Consider the following 16,787-nt stretch of genomic DNA (forward strand, 5'->3'; position numbering starts at 1 on the left):
CAGGTTATTTTCCCTCCAGCATTTGTTTTCCCATTAGACTATGGCATTATTAAATGAAAGTTGAAATGACACTTTTTTAAAAAAAATCAGTAAGTTGTTGCCAATCAATAGATCAGTACCTTTGCCCAGATTTCAATGATTCCAAATACGGAAATGTAATGACCCAGGCTCACTTAATCGATTATTCAGTCTGGCTATGGTTTTTGGCATTATCCAGACAGATAATAAGCATTTTTTAACATGGCTAGCTCTATGTTTCTGTGTTATCGTTAATATTTTTTATTGAAGTACAGTTGATTTACAGTGTTGTACTAATTTCTGCTGTACAGCAAAGTGACTCAGTTATACACATATATACATTCTTTTTCATACTCTTTTCCATTATGGTTTACTCCAGGAGACTGGATATAGTTCCCTGTGCTATACAGTAGGACCTTGTTGTTTATCCATTCTGAATGTAACAGTTTGTATCTACTAACCCCAAACTCCCAGTCCACCCCTCTCCCTCCTGCTCCCCCTCCCCCCTTGGCAACCACAAGTCTGTTCTCTGTTTTTTCTGTGTTATCTTTAATCCCACTAAAGAAGTAGGACCTAAATGAGGTTCACCTAATTGGTGCCAATATTTGTAATAAAAAATATGTTTACTTCTCATTTGTTTAGCCTGTGGTTGTCCAGAAGTCAGCCTTTCCTGGTACCAGGAAAGAGCCAGACCAACTCAGAGCTCTTTGTACATGTGCACCCGTGGATTACCCGAAATTTCAGTGGCCTCTTTTGCCAGCGCACTGTCAGTGTTTTCAGTACAGTACTTCCCAAGCGTTAATGTGCTTGTGAATCATCTGGAGATCTTGTTAAAATGCAGATTCTGACTCATTAGGTCTGGGGTGGGGCCTGAAAGCCTAGATTTCTAACCAGCACCCAGTGATAACCTATACTGATTATCTTCAGACCATACTTTGAGTAGCAAGGGTTTTAGTATTCTCTTCCAAATGTAGTATTCTCTTTCAGATCACTAAGGTAAAGATATTCTCTGTGACCCTGGCAGTGCCTGCATTCCCAAAGTCTGATCTGCAATCAAGTGATTTTCTGGTATCTGTGGGAACTTGATCAGTTTTAAAACTGAAGGGCATCTGTATTCTTTTTTTTTCTTAATTTTTTTTTTTTTTTTTTGGCTGTGTTGGTTCTTCGTTGCTGCACGTGGGCTTTCTCTAGTTGCGGTGAGAGGGGCTACTCTGTTGCAGTGTGCGGGCTTCTCACTGCGGTGGCTTCTTTTGTTGCAGAGCATGGGTTCTAGGCGCAAGGGCTTCAGTAGTTGTGGCGCATGGGCTCTAGAGCACAGGCTCAGTAGTTGTGGTGCATGGGCTTAGTTGCTCTGTGGCATGTGGGATCTTCCCCAACCAGGGCTCGAACCCACGTCCCCTGCATTGGCAGGCAGATTCTTAACCACGGTGCCACCAGGGAAGTCCCAGGGCATCTGTATTCTTTCACTTCTCCATTATATTTAATTTGCCTTCATGATATCTATCTCTTTTTAGAAATGTTACATGCAGAGAGGGGCCTCTGACTTGCCTGAGGTCACATTCAGTTGCCTGTAAGAGCCTCAGTTTCTGCTTTTTGAGCAGTGTCTTTCTAAGTGGAAATCAGCGTCTGTCCTCTTTCTAGCCTTTTGTTATACTCTAAATAATAGCTCAATTTCAGATCATCTGCTTGTAGAACTTTTAAAATAACAAGAAGAGACTTGCTAAAAATAACAGGGAAGAACCTTTCTGCTTATTAGTTGTCACAGTAAGACTTCTTGGTTTCTGTACAGGGGTTTCTCTTAGCCAGAGGGTTTCTACAGAAGCAGCCCTGGAATGCATTCTTGGCGCTCAAGGGAGTTCTATGTTACTTCCTGTCTCTCTGGTCTGTGAGCTTCCCCACCACTGCTCTGTGCTGGGGAAACCAGCTAGGACCTTGACTTGCTGTTTGACTGACGACCTGATCACTCTTCAAATGAAAACACCAAGAACATTTACTCTGTGTGATGCATTTTATTTCTCTAATTTAGTAATATATTACTGTTCTATTTAAGTTTCTGAATCAGACATCTGAGGTGTCCATTATTCAGAACTTCAAGGAAGGCAGATTTAAAGTTTTTTTTTTTATCATAATGTGTTCTTTGGTTGTTTTTTTTCTTCCATATTTGTTCAGTTGACTTTGGTCTTTCTGATTTAAGTACAGTGCTGTGTGTGTGTGTGTTTAATTGGTTTTTGTAAAAAGTGAATTATTCTCCATAGGTTGATCCTTAGAATGCAAATCTCCTTGTGATAGTACTGGTGCTTGTGTGCTGCATTTATTCACAAGACTTCATTAGATGTGGTGTGTAAGAAGAGACACTTGGACGGGGGTGTTAGGATTCTATTCCTGCATTGACAGTAGCTCTCCTTGTGATCTTGAATAATGTTGCTTGATCTCCATGGACCTTTATTTCTGTACTAAAAATAAGTGGGTTAGGTTATCTTTTACAGTTCTAACAGTCTAGAATTCTGCCCCTTAATATCTTCATTTCTTTTAGTTCTCAACAAGACCAACTATGTTGTACTGATTACATATGAAGTAGATTCTTTTCTAAAACCATATTAAGAGACCCTTTAATTTCATTAGTAATTGATCTCAGTCTCATTTAGTTTGGGGTATTTGATGATAAAGTCTCCCGTAGGTAGCTAATCCTAGCCATGATTTGTGGAGGCATGTCCATTTCTGTCCCAAGTAGTGATATTTTATGACCTGTGTCCTACTTTTTTTCCCCTGACCTTGTCCTTTATTTGTAAATCCATCTTTGTTCTGGTCTGTAGGCTTTTGCATAACTCATACACGGTGGTGGTCTAGGTATTCTGTCCTGGCATAACTAGTAGCTTGAGTAAAGGGAGAGACAGATCATTTATCATTCTGGTTTCTGTGACTGTAAGAGGAATGCATTTATGTAGAATTTTTTTTTTAATTACATCCTGATTCATTGTGACTTCCCTTCATCTTGCCAGCAGATTTTCTCTGTTTTCTTGGATTTATAACCTTTGATTCTGCCTCTAGACAATATTATTAACTACACAGTAGATGTGATTTGAATAGTCAGAAAGACTCCATATAGTCTATTTTTCCATATTAAAAACCAAATTGTTTTTATCTGTTACCTCAAGATATTTTGTTAATAAAAGGTACATACTGTATATTTTATAGCTGATTTATCTTTTTTAAAAGACTAACTTTATAGCTACATGAGAAAACTGAAAACTTGTTTATCAGAGTCCAATGAAGCACTTTCTCAGAGTGACTTTTAAGTTTATTCATTCTGCTTAAGTATATAAAATTGTCTTAGTAAGTAAACTGTGTGTTTTAAAATTAACCATCAACTCTAAATGTGAAAATTAAACAAAGCAAAAATGAAATGGCTAACTTCACCAACATCAAAACACTACGTGTATTGAGTATCTCCTGTGTGTGGGGAACGTGGACTGAGAGGGCAGAGAGAGGAAGGAGGAGATGCCACCCTGCCTTTGAGGGATGTTGATGGGGCCAGAGCAGCTCGCTCAGTCTTCACCCTGCAGATTGTCCTTAACTGCAGAGCAAGACAAATTTTTCCCTACTTAGACTATTTCTCAACTCAGGATTAGTTGCTTCAGCGTAAGAAAATCATCTTTTCCTACATATAAAAATGGGTAAATCAGTAGTATGAGAACAACCAGCTTATAATGTGTAGGCAGGAAATAACAGTTAATTGCTGCTAAATATCTAAGCAGTTAATTAATCTAAGCAGTTAATTAAGTTAATTAATACTTAAGTCCAAGTACTTTAGTATCTTTCATCAACTTACTCATGTAGCTTCGATCAGCACACATCTGTTTAACATTAACAAATCGTATCTCCTTAAAAGCCATGATGTTTATCTACTTGGATGATCAGCATTCTTTCCTTTAAAAACGTTAAGATGGAGCAGTTTTTTCCTTCCCTCTCATATGGTGTAAAGTGCAAAGATTACACTGTAGAACTTAACCATAACATTTGAAATGCCATCACTAATAATCACCATGGAAACTGGAGATCTCTGATGTCACACTGCCCGTGTGATTTCTCAAAGGGCAAATATAACTGTTGATAGCCACTATTTAAAGAGCCACTTAATACCTCCAACAAAATGATTTTTTTTCCTTTAGGCAATTTTGGCTAGGCATCAGATCCAATCATGTTCCTGTTTCTGTTTGCCAAGCTAATTGCTGTGCATCAAGATGAACAGCTATTCCCCAAGCTCCCCCTACTACCTTCGTCATAAGCGGTATCCTATTTGTGTTCTTTCAAGTAGAAAATTAACATGGCCATTGGCCAAGAATTGTACCAGGCTGACGGATCAAACGATGATGAGAAACGAGGAAAATGTCTGAGTGTTTGATGACAGAAATCACTGAAGTCAGAGGCTGATAGCCATTTTGTTTAAACCTTTTAAAAAGGCAGAGAAGAGGGGAGAAGAGCTTAAATACAGGATGAGCAAACGAGTCACCGTGGGATGACATCGTTCTAGATCATGATGCTCAGAGTTCTGTGACTCTAAAGCCACATGTACAATCCCCACTAGTGAAAAAAATCAATGTGCCTGAGACTTATAGCATCCGATATGGCTTCCTGGGACTGAAATTAATGGTCTTGTGCCCCAGAGCCACTGATTAATCAAATGATATGTGGGCAGAAAGTAACAGTCGTTTTGTTTCAATGAACTACCAATGACTGAGATTACTTACTGGGCCCCAGAAACTTGGCCTGTATTCCAGGCTGTGATACATCTCCCTCCTTTTGAGGTGAAGGTAGTTTTATTCTTTGCATTATAATCTAATTGGAAAAAAAAAAAGGGTACATTTGTAACTAGATCTGTCTGGTAATGGACTTGTAATCATTACCAAAATGCCTAGAAAAGCTTTCCTTATTTTGGCTTACCTATTTGCTAATGGACACAGGAAGCCTGCCAAATGCAAACCGGTTTGTGCCGCATGTGTTAATATAGGACTTCTCAGAAAGGAAGGGAAAAGGCTGTTTGCTCTTTTATAGCTTCTGTTTCATCCCTTTCATAACTTATCTTTTCATAAATTATCCCCTAACTATTCCCTCGTTAAATGCACATTATTAGGGCTCTGTATATTCCTCTGTTTCTTTCATTTTGATATTCTAACTGTGATCATACATATTTCTTTTTTGGTGCATGTTCCAGTGGGATTTTGTCATGGTGGTGGTGAATATCTTTCTTTTCAAGAACAATAGGTACAGTATAAAATATTGCTTTACAACAAGAACTTTATTAATTTCATCGTCTTTATTAATCAGACTAGCACTGATGACATAGAATACTACTTAGCTTGGTATTAAATTAGCTAAATGTGTGCTAAGTGGTGTCTGTATTGCTGTGGAGGCATTGATGCATAGCTCACTTCAGGACTCTTTATTCCCTGACTTGATGTCTATTCATTTATAGATGAATCAGGTACCAGTTATATAGTACATTGCATATCAAGTGCATTGGACCCATCTCTCACTTGGCATCACATGACTATATTAATTAATGCATGTTTTTCAAATATTCCCAAATAGGCCATTAGTCAGTTTCCACTGTTTGGATCTTGTGGGCAAGTGAATTTTTGGTGACGTTTCCTAGGCAGAAGCTAGTGATACCAGTAGATATGCTGGCACTGGAGGAACAGGATTTGCATTTGGCAAGTGCTGTTGCTCTTCCCACATCCATGCTGTCAAGTCTTCCTGTGTCTCCGAAACGTGAAGGTTAAAGTCTCGGAGGATAGCCTTGCTAATTTGGTTGACACACCTACGTTTGTAGACTTTTTCTCCCCATTCCTGTTCCCTTTTGTTTATGGGTATTGGGAATGATAGCTGTATACTTCTGCTTGGGTAGAGGAATAGAGTTATGTGGTCCCTAATAATATGCCCGAGAGGTCTGGGAGCTTTAATATAAAGGACCGCCTTTATTGTAAAGTTACATGCTTCACAGGCTTTTTTCTGAGCAAGGACGCCTTTTCCAAAGTGGTCTAGCCTGCACTGCTCACCATCTGCTGTCTATCACAAAGGCTCTTTTATGGTTTGTTGCAGTGTTAACTCCTTACCAGTGTAACATTCATGTGATTAGTACTGTGCTTTTCTCTAAATGTTTGACATTGCTATAACCCATTCAATTCGATAAAGCTTTTCTCTTTTTAGATCTGTTAGAGGCAGGGCTTTGGCAGATTCTTCCCATTTGGGTGAGCAGGTAACTAAATAATGCTGGAAAATACTGATGCTCCCTTTTTTTAGCAACAACCAAGATACTGATATTATAGAGCCTTTTTAGTTTGGGCATTTCTAATTCCAGTAAGAGATACACAGGGGATTTCTTTGGTCAGTCTGGCTTAAACTGTTGACTCTAACCAACGGCTCACATTTTCAAGACATTAAGTGGTAGATTTAGGTTTTAGATCGTAGCCACAGGGTAATGTTTCCTTACGCACCTCATCCTGTGCCTCCCAATGCATCCAGTTGTTCAGTTTGCCCACCATTTGTGAATGAATCACTGATGTCTAGTATACCAGTCAGAAGCCCCAGATCTATACCCTGTGTGGTCTGTTACCTTACTGCAAATCCTACTAACTAGTGGTTGTCTGGGTTATTTATTGTGGTGGAACACACCACCCCAAAATTTAGTGGCTTCAAACAACCATTTTATTTGCTCAGTGATGCTCTAGGTCAGACATTCAGCAGGGCATGGAGAAGATGGCTTGTCTCTGTTCCATGATGTCTAGGGCCTCGGCTGGAGTGGCTTGAATGGCTGGCGGCTGCTGGGGTGGCTCGCCTAGAGTCTGTCTTCTAGCTGGTAGCGGGTGCTTGGCTGAGACTGTCCACGTGAGCACCTTGCTGCTTCTCCACATGCCTTGAACTGCTCCTAGCATGAAGGCTGGCCTCTAAGAGGAGGGAGGAAAGGCCTCGGTTTAGAAGTTGCAGAACATCTTATATGCATCATTTATCGCTGTGTAATAAAAAAGCCACAAAACCTAGTGGCTGAAAACAACAAGCAGTTATCTCGTGGTCCCTGTAGGTAAGGAATCCAGAAGGGACCTAGCTGGGTGCCTCTGGCTCAGAGCATCTCATAAAGCTGCATTTACAGTGTCAGCCGGGACTGTAATCATTTCAAGATTCAACTGGGATGGAAGGGTCACTTCCAAGTTCACTGTATGGTTTTTGGCAGGCTTCAGTTTCTCACGGGCCGTTGGTCTCAGGGCCACCGTTCCTCCCCATGCCATGTGGGCCTCTCCGTGGGGCTGCTCATCACGTGGCAGCCTGCTTCCCCCAGCAGAGTGATCACAGAGACAGAGTCCCTTTGACATGGAAGCCTAGTCTTCATAGCCTGGTCTCAGAAGAGAGCCGACGAGTCTAATGCCACCTTCAAGGGAAAGGGAGTACACATGACTGTGAATACCAGGAGACAGTGAACTTTGAGGGTCATTTTAGAGACTGCCTGCTACGATGTGACTTCTGCCCCATTTTTTTTGGTTAAGGAAGTCATTGGGCCAGCCCAGATTTAAAGGGAAAGGAAAAAATCCCACTTCTCAAAGAGAGAGGCTCTGGTAGTGACCATCTTTGGATACTAAGTGAGCAAATACACTTTCATTTAACTTGTGATTAATAGGCATCCAGCCCCTTTCTACAGGAAACTTCATGTAGCCTTCTCCCAGGATGGGCTGTCTTTGGGCATACCTAGCATTAGGGGTTCTTGTCCCCGTCCTGATGTCAGTATTTTCATGCAGCCATCATGCAGCACAGGCACACCTAACACTGTCTTAAGCGGAGTTTGGCAGGCCGCACAAGAAGCACCTGCATCTGACCTATGTCTGCCCTCTCTTCCATGAGGACATTCCTCTCTTTCCCCTTACAGGCCTGTCTAAATGTCTCACGCTTTAGGTCTAAGATGTTGCCCATTTATGTCTTCCTTCTAGGCTATGGAATATAGAAGAGCATCTTAGGCAAGGGTACATGCTTTCCCTAGGGAGATCTGACCCTAATCGACGGACGTTCCTTCCTCTCCATAAATACCGAAGATAGTTAATGCACCTTAAAGACTTTTTCCCCCCATTTGGGGAAGCAGTAAATTGTATATAACATAAAATTTGCCATTACAACCATTTTTAAGTATACAGTTCAGTGACATTAGTTACCTTCACAATGTTGTGCAACCATCACCACTATTTCCAAAACATTTTCATCACCCCAAACAGAAACTCTGTACTCACTAAGCAGTAATTCCCAGTTTCACCATCTCCCAAGCCCCTGGTAACTTCTTTTTTTTTTTTTTAACATCTTTATTGGGGTATAATTGCTTTACAGTGGTGTGTTAGTTTCTGCTTTATAACAAAGTGAATCAGTTATACATATACATATGTTCCCATATCTCTTCCCTCTTGCGTCTCCCTCCCTCCCACCCTCCCTGTCCCACCCCTCCAGGCGGTCACAAAGCACCGAGCCTATATCCCTGTGCCATGCGGCTGCTTCCCACTATCTACCTTACGTTTGTTAGTGTATATATGTCCATGACTCTCTCTCGCCCTGTCACAGCTCACACTTCCCCCTCCCCATATCCTCAAGTCCGTTCTCCAGTAAGTCTGTGTCTTTATTCCTGTCTTACCCCTAGGTTCTTCATGACATTTTTTTTTCTTAAATTCCATATATATGTGTTAGCATACAGTATTTGTCTTTTTCTTTCTGACTTACTTCACTCTGTATGACAGACTCTAGGGTCTATCCACCTCATTACAAATAGCTCAATTTCATTTCTTTTTATGGCTGAGTAATATTCCATTGTGTATATGTGCCACATCTTCTTTATCCATTCATCCGATGATGGGAGAAAATATTTGCAAATGAAGCAACTGACAAAGGATTAATCTCCAAAATTTACAAGCAGCTCATGCAGCTCAATAACAAAAAAACAAACAACCCAATCCAAAAATGGGCAGAAGACCTAAATAGGCCTAAATATCTTCCAAAGAAGATATAGACTGCCAACAAACACATGAAAGAATGCTCAACATCATTAATCATTAGAGAAATGCAAATCAAAACTACAATGAGATATCATCTCACACCAGTCAGAATGGCCATCATCAAAAAATCTAGAAACAATAAATGCTGGAGAGGGTGTGGAGAAAAGGGAACACTCCTGCACTGCTGGTGGGAATGTGAATTGGTTCAGCCACTATGGAGAACAGTATGGAGGTTCCTTAAAAAACTACAAATAGAACTACCATATGACCCAGCAATCCCACTACTGGGCATATACCCTGAGAAAACAAAAATTCAAGAAGAGTCATGTACCAAAATGTTCATTGCAGCTTTATTTACAATAGCCCGGAGATGGAAACAACCTAAGTGCCCTGGTAACTTCTAATCTACTTTCTGACTCTGTGAAATGGAATCATACAATATGTGTCCTTTTGTGTCTGGCTTATTTCACTTAGCATAATGTCTTGAAGGCTCATCCATGCTTTACACACACACACACACACACACACACACACACACACACACACACACACACACACACACACACTCTTGGGTTGTTTCCATCTTTTGACTATTGTGAGTAATGTTGCTATCACGTTGGTATACAAATATCTATTTGAGTCTCTGCTTTCAGTTCCTTTGTGTCTGTACCCAGAAGTGGAGTTGCTGGATCAGTGGTCATACCATTTAACTTTTTGAGGAGTCACCAAATTGTTTTCTATAGCTGCTGCATCATTTTACTTTCCCATCAACAGTGCACAAGGGGTGCAATTTCTCCACATCCTTGCCTGCACTTGTTATTTTCCTTTTTTTTTTAATTTTTTTTATTTTATAGCCATCCTAATGATATGAAGTGATGTTTTATTGGGGTTTCGGCTTACATTTCCTTGATGACTAAAATGATGTTGAACATCTTTTTGTGTGCTTATTTGTCATTTGTGCCTTTTAAAAAATGTCTGTTCAAGTACTTTGCTCATTTTTTAATTGGGTTGTTTGCCTTTTTGTTGTTAAGTTGTAGGAATTTTTAATATCCTCTGGCTACAAGACTCTTAAGTATTTTCTCCTATATATATTCATAAAGATAGTGGTCTGTAATTTTCTTTGTAGTGTCTTTGTCTGGCTTTGGTGTCAAGGTATTGCTAGCCTCATAGGATGAGTTAGGAAGTGTCCCTCTTCAGTTTTTTGGATGTGTTTGAGAAGGATTGTGGTGTTAATTCTCTAAACATTTGGTAGAAATCACCAGTAAATCCATCTGGTCCTGAGTTTTACTTTGATGGGAGGTTTTTGATTATTGAATCAATCTTTTTACTTGTTACAGGACTATATAGACTTCCTGTTTCTTCTTGAGTCAGTTTTCGTAGTTTATGTTTCTAGGAATTTGTCCATTTCAACTAGGTTATCTGATGTGTTGGTGTACATACATATTCATATTGTTATTCATATTCTCTTATAATTCTTTTTATTACTGTAAAGTCAGTAGTAATGTTTCCTCTTTCATTTCTGATTTTAGTGATTTGAGTCTTTTTTTCTTTGTACTTTTTTTTTCATACTTTGTATGATTTCAGTCTTTTAAAATTTATTAAGACTTGTTTTATGGCCTGATATATGATCTAACCTGGAGAATGCTACGTGTCCACTGTGGAAAACGTGTATTCTGCTGTTGTTGGGTGACGTGTTCTGTTAGATCTAATTGGTTTAAAGTGTTGTTCAAGTCCTCCATTATTGAAAATGTGTATGGTAGTCTCCAGCTCTTGTAGAACTATCTGTTTCTCCCTTCAGTTCTGTCCATTTTTGCTTCATATATTTTGAGGCTCTGTCATTCGATGTGTATACATTTATAATTGTTAAACCTTGATGAATTGAACCTTCTATCAGTTTGCAACGTCCCTCTTTGTCTCTTAGAAACTTTTGTTTACTTAAAATGTGTTTCATTTGATACTAAATCCACCCCAGCTCTCTTTTGGTAATGAGTTATTTTCTTAGTGATTACCTTAGGGATTGCAATTAACATCTTAAATTTATAACAACCTAGTTTGGGTAATAATCATTTTAGTTTGAGTAATATGCAAATATTCTGCTCCTATACATCTCTATCTCTTGTTTACATTGTTACTGTCACAGATTACATCTTTATACCTGTCTGACCTTTGACATAAATTTATAATTATTTTATGAATTTGCCTTTTAAATTATATAGGGAAAAAAGAGGAGTTACAAACCAAAAGAACAATAATATCAGCTTTTATATTTACCTATGTAGTTATCTTTACCAGTGTTTACTTATTTCTTCACATGGCTTTGAGTTACTACCTAATATCCTTTTATTTCATCCTAAAGGATTCTTGTAGGGTAGGTTTAGTGATAATAGATTTCCTTAGCTCTGGTTTATCTGGAAATGTCTCAATTTATCCTTTATCCTTGAAAAATACTTTTGCCAGATAAAGAATTTTTGGTTGACAGTTTTTTTTTTTTCAGCACTTTAAATGTGTCACCCCACTTCCTTTCTGACCTCCATGGTTTCTGATATCAGCTCTTAATCTTATTGAGGATCCCTTGTATGTGATGAGTCACTTCTGTCTTGCTACTTTCAAGATTCTGTCTTTGGCTTTCAACAATTTGACTGGGGACTTCCCTGGTGGGCCAGTGGTTAAGACTCTGTGCTTTCACTGCAGAGGGCCGGGTGCGATCCCTGGTCAGGGAACTAAGATCTCACATGCCACTCGGCACAGCCAAAAAAAAAATTTTTTTTTTTTTTTTGACTGTAATGTTCCTCGGTGTGGATCTCTTTAAGTTTATCCTGCTTGGAACTTGTTGAACTTCCTAGGAGTGTAGATTCATGTCTTTCATCAAATTTGGGAAGTTTTTGGCCATTATTTATTTTTTCTACCCTTTCTCTCTCTCATCTCCCTCTGAGACTCCTATGATGTGGTGTTAGTATGCTTGATGGTGGTGGTGTAACACAGGTCCCTTATTTTAGCTATTGTACTTTTCAGCTCCACTATTTCTGTTTGATTCCTTTTTATAATTTATCTTTATTGGGTTCCCCCCTTTGTTCATACAGTGTTCTCATTTCCTTTAGTCCTTTTTATTTTTTTTAATTGAAATAGATTTGACATATAACTGTGTAAGTTTAAGATGTAGAACATGTTGATTTGTTACTTTTATATAATGCAGTATCATTGCCATTTTAGTGTTACACCTCTAAGACATCACATGATTATCATTTCTTTTTTGTGGTGAGAATAAAGATCCAGTCTCTTAGCAGATTTGGTATTTATAACGCAGTACTGTTGTCTGTAATCATTATATTGTGTATTAGATCACCAGGATTTATTTATCTACAGGTGTCAAGTTTGTACCTTAAATGGCATCTCTTCTATTTCCCTACCCCGCAGCCACCGGTAGCCACCATCCTATGCTCTCTTTTTACAAGTTTGGCTTTTTCAGATTCCACAAGTGGTATACGGTATTTGTCTCTCTCTATCTGACTTATATCACTTGGCGTAATGTCCTCAAGGTTCATCTATGTTGTTGCAAATGGTATGAAAATGAATTTCCACCTTTCTTAGGGCTGAATTATATTTCTCTGTGTGTGTGTGTGTGTGTGTGTGTGTGTGTGTGCGCGCGCGCGCACGCACGCGTGCGTGTGAACAGTTTTTTTATACATTTATTCATTGACATACTTAGGTCGTTTCCATATCTTGGCTATTGTGTATAATGCTACAATAAACATGGAGGTGCAGATTTCTCTTCAATATCCTGTTTTTATTTCCTTTGGATATATACCCAGAAGTGGAATTTGCTGGATCATATGGTAGTTCTAAATTTTTGAAGAACCTCTGTACTATTTTCTGTAGTGGAAAAAAACATTACCAACTTACATTCCAGCAGTAGTGTACCAGGCTTCCCTTTTCTTCATGTCCTCACCAGCACTTGTTATCTCTTGTGACTTCTTGGTGATGGTCATTCTAACAGATGTGAGGTGCTATCACATTGTGGTTTTGACTTACATTCCCATGATGATTAGTGATGTTGAACACCTTTTCATGTCCCTGTTGGCCATTTGAATGTCTTCTGTGGCCAATAGGAAAAATGTCTATTTAGTTCCTCTGCCAGTTTTTTTAATCAGATTTTTTTTATTGAGTTATATGAGTTTTTATATATTTTGGATATTAACTCCTTATCCAGTATATGGTTTGCAAATATAAATATTTTCTCCCATTCTGTAGGTAGCCTTTTCATTTTGGTTTTTTTTTTGCAGTGCAGAGGCTTTTTAGTTTGATGCAGTCCCACTTGTTGACTTCTGCTTTTGTTGTTTGTGCTCCTTTAGTTCTTTGACATGATTTCCTTTAGCTCCTTGAGCATAACTGAGACAGTTGACTTTGCCTAGTAATCAGTGTTTAAGATTCCTCAGGCATAGTTTCTGTCCACTTCTCTCTTTCTTGTGAATGAGTCTTAGTTTCCTGTTTTTGGTATGCTTTGCAATTTTTTGTTTAGAACTGCACATACTCAAGAATTATAAAAGTCAGATTCTCTCCCTCCTCGGGGATTGCTCTTAAGGGCTGTAGTCATCCACTTGTATTTCTTCAAGCTATTTTGGCAAAGTCAGTATTCTTTGTTGCATGTGCTCACTAAAATTTCTTGTTTCATTTTCTTTGCAATCAGCCTGTGACCTGACAGGGATTTCCTTAAATGTCTGAATCTTTTTTAAAAAGGTGGTAAGGGAATACAATAGATACCCTTACTGCCCACCCTGGCTCCAGCTGGCCACTCTAGGAGAGGGGGATGGTAGGTGGTTCACATCTGCTGCCCTCTTACCAAAGGGCAGCAGCCTCTCCCTCCATCAGGCACTCCCCTGGTTGCTGTAAGTGCCTTATCAGGTTCTGGTGTCCCCATGTAGTTGGCTTTGATGGTTGTTTCCAGCTTACTGGTTGTTTCAGTAGAGGGACTGATCTCTAGCGTTTTCTACTCTACCATTTTCCTTCTTAAAGTCTTTTTTTTTTAAAGACTATGAATAGAAGGGATCCCTCTTCCTACCAGGTTACCGATGACAGTCTTTAACTTCTACAGAAACACACTAATGATTTGAGACATGAAGTAGTGAAAACGATCTGTGACATAGCATACATTCTGCACTGGTGGGAACAGAGCCACTCATTTTTGAATTAGATGACTGTGGGCCCTCCTATGTCAGACTCCCTGTGAAGAATAAACCTAAGAGCTATAGGATAACCCTCCAGCATCTCCCTACTGTAAGTATCACCCTACTGTAAGTTACCACAGTAGCTTCTATTTAGAGTCTATACGTGCTTTATAAGTTACTGCTTTTATTCTTTGTTCATTTTTACTTTGTTATCTTGGTGTACCCATTTCAGAAGGAACAGGGGAACCTTTAGGCTGCTGGATAACTGGTTGAATCTCTTCTCCTGAGATAGTCTCTGTGATGGAGAATAAATGTACTAACGTGCTGTGTTAATGACTTGCAATAACCAGCTACTTTGAAGAGCTAAGATCATATGTGGGTAACCTTCTAAGAGTTTCTTTTTAACAGAACAGGAAAAAAAATTCTCTTTCAAAGATTTAGGGTCATTGAGTTAATCTGGCTTATTTTCAAACAGAAGAAAAACCTTTCCCCAACTCTGATACCAGTGTGTATTGTTGAAGAGTGAAATATTGCCATCCTACTAAGAGATCAATGAGATGTAATAAAATCTCATTTCAGCAGCAAATGAATGAAACTAATGAATACATTTGCCTTGTATTAATGCTGCTAGTCATATATCAGGCACTCAATAAATAGTTGATTAATTGAACCCAAAAGTAATTAAAACAGTTTTTTGAAGTTATTTTTATTTCACTGATTTTTTTTTTACTAAGTGATCATGACTTATCTCAGTCTTTTGCATCTAATCAGAAAAATCAGAGATTTAAGTTTCAAAGGATAGATTTAGCATATTTTCTCTCTTTTTTCAAGTTTGGCTTTAGGAATGTGATGTGGGCTCAATTTTAATTCAGTCCAACACATAACTAGCCATGAAGCACAGCCCTGTGTCCTAACAAAGGTCGTGTCAAAGAACAGGAATGAACCTCCAGATTTCGAATTCATTTCCTTCTTCAGACATGAAAATGTGTATTAGGCTAGAGTTTTTCTTTTCTTGAAGATTCCAGGAGGTAAAACTCATTAATTTCCAGGCTTCTAGTATATCCTCAGTAAATACTTGATTAAACGATTTCTTCCTCTATTAAGTCACATTAGAAATTTCATGTTTTCTTTGTCCAGTTGGAATCACTAAACCCAAGTTTTCTCATTTGATTTTCCATATGCATGAAGAACTGATTTATTTCCCCATTTAAAGAAATATTCATGTAGTTGAAATAACTTAATCTTACCTTCTCGTTTTCATTTTTATTTTTTTTTCATTTTTAAATGTTGACAGTGAACTGTAGCAAATAGACAGCAAAGTTGATTAGATGTTAAAAAAATGAATTGTTTAACCAGCTGCCACTTAGGTCAAGAACATAACCAACATCCCTGTTGACCCCACCCCATTGTAATCCCCTCCCCTCTCCTTGCCTTCCTCCTTCACCAGTAGCCTCTTTTTTCCTACTTTCTTCTGTGTGTTTCTTTATATTTCACTACCTAATTATGAATCATTTATAAATAGTTTAGTTTTGTTGTTTTTAATTTTAGATAAGTGGGATCATTTTGGTATATTTTTGTTGTTCTGGCTACTTTGGTGCAACATTGTTTGTGAGATTAGGTCACATTGTGTGTGGCTATGTCCATTCATTTTCATTGATAGGCTAGATTCCATTACGCAAATATCTCACAGTTTATCTGTCTTACTCTTGCTGGATATTTAGGTAGTTTCCAGTTTGGGCTTATGAATATTCTTATATATGTATCTTAAGGCTCATAAACACACATTTGTGTGGAATATATACCTAGGGGTGGCATTGCTGGATTTCAGGGAATACATATGTTCAACTATAAGAGTCTGCAGAGTGGTTTTCCAAAGGGCTACCAATTTTCACTCCCACCAGGAATGTATAAGAGTTTCAGTTGTTCAGTATGATGTGTATGTAGTGGTGTTTCTTTGTAGTTTTAATTTACATTCCCTGATGACTAATGAAGTTGACTGGCTTTTCATATGCTTGTTGGCCATTTAGATGTCCTCTTTTCTGAAGTGTCTGTGTGTGAGATATATTTTTTCAAAAATCCAAAAGACATTATTATTATTACTACTATAATTATTGTTATATACAGTCCATATTCATTTAGATTTACTGGTATATTTATCGCTTTCTTTGCTCTTCAGTCGTTGCTGAATCTCTAAGATAGTTTATTCATTTTCATTGATATATACGATTCCATGATGTGGATATAGCACAGTTTATCTGTTTTACTACTGATGAGTATTTATTTGGGTAATTTGCAAGTATTTTCTTTGTACCTAAAGAATTTATTTTAGTAATAATCTGCTGGTAGCAAATTATTCTAATTTTGATTGTATGAAATATCTTATTTTGCTTATTAAAGTAAGTTTTCACTGAGTATAGAATTCTGGGTTTGCATTTATTTTTTTTCAGCACCTTGAAGCTGTCTTTCCAGGGTCTTCTGATTTTTAATGATGCAGTTAGGAGGTCAGATGTCTGTCTTTGAGGATGCGCTCTGGCTGCTTTTATGGTTTCTTTAGTATCTTTACTTTTAGATCGTCTTTGTCTTCTCT

At 38.3% G+C, this 16,787-nt stretch overlaps 1 protein-coding gene and 1 long non-coding RNA gene across 3 annotated transcripts in view; one reads left to right on the forward strand and one right to left on the reverse strand.

The window, feature by feature from the left end:
* Positions 1 to 16,787, forward strand: part of ELP3 (elongator acetyltransferase complex subunit 3) — a 112,762-nt gene that overhangs the window by 83,583 nt on the left and 12,392 nt on the right. The window lies entirely within an intron of this gene.
* Positions 6,722 to 16,787, reverse strand: part of LOC138414113 (uncharacterized) — a 62,931-nt gene continuing 52,865 nt past the window's right edge. The window contains exon 3 of the long non-coding RNA XR_011246524.1: positions 6,722 to 6,962. This is a non-coding gene — a long non-coding RNA (uncharacterized lncRNA). The remainder of the gene's footprint in view (positions 6,963 to 16,787) is intronic.

The sequence above is a fragment of the Delphinus delphis genome, chromosome 6 (genome assembly GCF_949987515.2).
Source record: "Delphinus delphis chromosome 6, mDelDel1.2, whole genome shotgun sequence".
NCBI lineage: Eukaryota > Metazoa > Chordata > Mammalia > Artiodactyla > Delphinidae > Delphinus > Delphinus delphis.